Here is a 4689-nt window from a genome sequence, read left to right on the forward strand (position 1 = left end):
TCAGAGCCTGCTATTGGTCTATTCAGGGATTCAACTTCTTCCTGGTTTAGTCTTGGGAGAGTGTAAGTGTCCAGGAAATTATCCATTTCTTCTAGATTTTCTAGTTTATTAGCGTAGAGGTGTTTATAGTATTCTCTGATGGTAGTTTGTATTTCTGTGGGGTCGGTGGTGATATATACTTTTTTACAAAATGCAGTTTGATTCTATATGTTCTACTAGAATATCTATAACATTTTCCTTCACAAGCTGGAAGCTGGCTAGCTGGCCCTTGACTGCATTTTCTCTTCCCTGCTATGTTAAATCATCTGTGTTCATCTCCAGGATGATGTTGCAATAACTGGGGTCTTGAGGTTGGATCCTCCTCAACCGTCTACCACCAGCTGGAAAGGCCTTGATGATGACTTTACCAATAAAGATATCACTTTCTTCTTGGGCTAAGTGGGGAAGTTGAGTTAGTTAAAGCTCTTTTCCTGTCTTAAAAGTTAATATAATTATATATACACACGTATGTGTATGTTACATATACACACAGATATTTGTTACATATACACATGTATGTTACATATACACATATGTGTTACATGTACACACACGTGTATGTTACATATACACACATATATGTATATTACATGTATATTCAATACTTAAGTAACATTTTAATATATTGTCTCTTTTGGGAGTAATATTTATACAAATGCAAGAAAAGTTTATATCCACACCTAGTTCATTGAATAATCAAGCCCTAATAAAGAGAAAGATAGCATGGAACGTTGTTGGACCCATGCTCCATCTTCCCAACCCTGTTAAAAGATGTATCAGATTGTCTCTGAGAAGTGAGAAAGGATAAATTTGTCATAAAGCCCCAAATCACTGTTACTGTCTTTCTGACAACTTAGAGTGAGAATGGACTTTTGCCACGTTGCAGAGAATGAACTGCAAAAAAACACAGACTTCTGCAGTTACCCAGGGATTTCTTCTCTGTCCACTGAGAGGAAATAAAAAATATATATAAATATAGTCCTATACCTAAAAGAATAGCCAAAAGAGGTGACTATGCTCCCATACGTATAAAAAAGAGGCTAGATTTTTTTTTTTTTTAAGATTAGCTTTTCCTCAGAAGAAAAGTCTCAGAGAAACCTTTCTTTTACCGGCTGTAGCCTCTGAAAACAGCTGCTGACAGACGCCTTAGACTCCCTCAGCTACAGTCACATAGGGAACCACTTTCCTTGATGCTATCTCCACCTCCGCTCCCTGCTTTCTGTGGGTCTTATCTGTTTGGCCACTCTGGTAACAATCTCAATGGCTAAAGATTATATCTGAATTCTGCTCTTCTTGCAACCTCCACTACATTACCTGTTCTCCTTAAATGTTAAACTATACACTAGTTAAAGGTGGAACTCTAACCCTTTTTGAAAAGTTGTAGCAGATTTTATTCCCAAGATAATTTTGCTTCCAAATGAAACTTTCCTGCTCAGTGGTAGGGAGGAGTTAGAACCAGTATCTAAGCAATCAGAAATCCTGAGATGATTCAAAGAAAATAAAAGGGGGAAAAAAAGATAGGAAAAGTGTTAAATCTTTTGTAGTAGGTCATTGAGATCATTTGGTCCCTGATGCCTTAAAAAAGTCTAAGACACATTTCCCTCCCCAACTCTTCTTTCTTTTCCCTCTCCTCCTCCTTCACCATCCTACTCCATTTCTAAAGATGAAGGTTAATATTAAGCATCACATTAATGGTTGTCAAATCAATCATGATTTCCTCTGAGTTATGTTACACAGAAGCAACATGCTTTAACAGAAATCAAAGAAGGGACAGTGCCAAAAGTGGATGAGCTAATGTAAAATCACTTACATGGGCACTCTGGAGACGGAAACCCGTTTAATATTTAATGTAGTCATTAACCTAAGAATGAGAAGGAGAGGGTAATGGATGGTCTACTCCCTTTGCCTACGGGACAGGGTACTGAAGTGAGCTGTCCCTTCTGGGATCAGATTCGCACAAGTCTAAAATCCATAAAGTGGGTCACAGGTGAAGGGAATTGGAAAAGTCTCAAAATTCCCAGACGTATTGTTCTAAGAGGACAGTTGTGCTCAGCCGACATGCCTGAAGTTCACCATGCCGCAGGAACCAGAAGCCACGTCAATTGAATTGCTCAATTAGTTTGTTATGGCAACAGACATGCTGTCCCAACACATATGGTCAAACTGTAGCAAATAATCAATTATTGAAGGAACCATCTCCAAGAAGCATTAATCCATCAGGATATTGAAGGGTTTGTTTTTGTCTCTATTTAGATTTGGTTATCATAGAAGGAATTGTCTACTTTGACAGCTACCCAGAGTTGTCCCTGAGAGGCAGAATGTCAAAATCAATTTAGAATGAAAAGGGGGAAAAATACAGTCAAAGTCTATAATAGTGAAGGCCATCTGAGAAAGAACATTTTTTATATGTGATATTATGATGTTGTAGGGAACATTCTATTTATGCATCACAAATGCCAGCATATTCTCTACACACACTTTTAAACAACTTTATTCTAAGCAAACAATGCTGCTACAATCACTTTGCTTAAGCTGCAGCATTACTTCAAGATATGATACAGCACACACTAAATCCACATTTATTGTTTTAGTTAATTGTATTTTTTATCACATGTTATCTTTTTTGGTGTAAATTTCCAGACGTCTCCAAGAATTCAGCCTCACCAAGGAAGTCAGTTATGATATTTTCATGTACATGAAACACCTCCATTTCTACCAACTCAGCAACTACTCATTTTTTTCTTTTTCACCACAAGTTTAAATCTAAGCTCTTTGACTCTAGGGAATTTTTGAAATATTCCTTCATGAAAATAAGTGATTTCTGAATCTAGGCAGAAGCTCCAGGTAGGCTGTATATCAAAGACTTGAGCATTTGAAAACACCTCCACAAACAGTGCCAAGACTACCTGGCCAGGTACAGTAATTGTCCAGGTACTTACACCTACAAAATATTTTTAAATTAAGGACAATTTTTCCATATCGTTTTTTGAATTAAATTTGTTCAAATAACATTTCACTTCATAAAAGTCAGTTTAGTTGAGAATACCAATTGTAGCAATAAACAAGAATTATCATCTACTTTCAGTTGAAATCAGCAAGTCATTTTAAAGAAATAAAAAGTTTGGTGCTGGTTCATCTGTGTTATCGGAAAGAAGTAAGTTTATCAGAATTTCTAATTCCAAATAAAGACTTCAATTAAAAAATAAGATATCGTTAGTTGTATCAAAATTCCTCAGTAGAATTCACTCTTGCCTCACCTGAAAGCTTCTCTAGAGGAACATAAGAAATGATGCAGCAAGAAGGCTCCCATTTTCCAAACGTCCCCTTTAAAATATTTATGAATATAATTTTACCTACTTCACTTTCTCCTCTCTGAACAACTCAGATCCCTACTCAGGATAAGAAGTGAAAGGGCACCTAGAAGAAAGAAAAACTCACTTCATCCCATTCATTTCATTACCACAGGCTTTAAAATGTCTCATAGCCATTAACTTAGATTTTCTACTTCTAGGAACTTATGCGCAAAAAATCATCAAACAATGCTCAAAGGTATATGTAAAAAGATGTTTATTACAGTAGTGTTTACAATGAAGAAAAACTCGAAGCCAAGTAAATACTCAATAACAAGTGTCTGCTTAAATGATATAACAGATATAATATTATGAGGCCAATAAAATACTTAAAAAGAATATTTGACGTTGTATTACAGAAGCAATTCTCTGGGCCTAGGACATTCTTCAGACAGACTCCTCCCCATTTTTCCTTACTCAAAGCATTTGTGACCTGGCCACTTGATTCACACCACAGAGCTCCAGAAGGGATAAAGTGAAAAGCAGCAGTTACCTCAGACAGTGGTTGCAAAATGGGTTCTAGACCAAATTGACTGGAAGTCTACAATAAGAAGCAAATAGACCACAAGAATCCTCCACTTTTCATGTTTATGTGACTACCTCTCTTTCTACCCTCCCTGATGATTTGCATTTTCTCTCTGGAGAGAGATTTTGTGTTAAAGGTACCAACCTCAGCCATACTGAAGATGTTATACTAAACACAGGCGGATTAAGGAAAGTGAGACATCAAACACTGAGAAGACCATACACCCTGTCAGATGAATGAAGGATTTCTCTCTAAGGAAAAGAACAAACCCACGAGAAAAGCCACACAAATTCCAATCATCTAGGAAACCACACAAAAAAAGTCTCATTTGGATCACTCATCTTACAGGAAAGTCTATCAGTGGGCAGCTCTACCCACATAATTGTACAAATCAGCTTCTCGGCACTATAATCTTAAAAATAAAGGGATAGTCAAGATCATCAGCAATTTGGATAAACTTAAAGTTGAACAAGTTTTAAAAAACACATAAGGGCCAGGTGTGGTGGCTCATGCCTGTAATCCCAGCACTTTGGGAGGCCGAGGCAAGTGGATCACCTGAGGTCGGGAGTTCGAGACCAACCTGACCAACAAGGAGAAATCCCGTCTCTACTAAAAATGCAAAATTAGCCGGGTGTGGTGGCGCATCCCTGTAATCCCAGCTATTTGGGAGGCTGAGGCAGGAGAATCGCTTGAACATGGGAGGCAGAGGTTGTGGTGAGCCAAGATCATGCCATTGCACTCCAGAGCCTGGGCAACAAAAGCAAAACTCCATCT

Source organism: Mandrillus leucophaeus, unplaced genomic scaffold (genome assembly GCF_000951045.1).
Source record: "Mandrillus leucophaeus isolate KB7577 unplaced genomic scaffold, Mleu.le_1.0 Scaffold774, whole genome shotgun sequence".
Classification (NCBI taxonomy): domain Eukaryota; kingdom Metazoa; phylum Chordata; class Mammalia; order Primates; family Cercopithecidae; genus Mandrillus; species Mandrillus leucophaeus.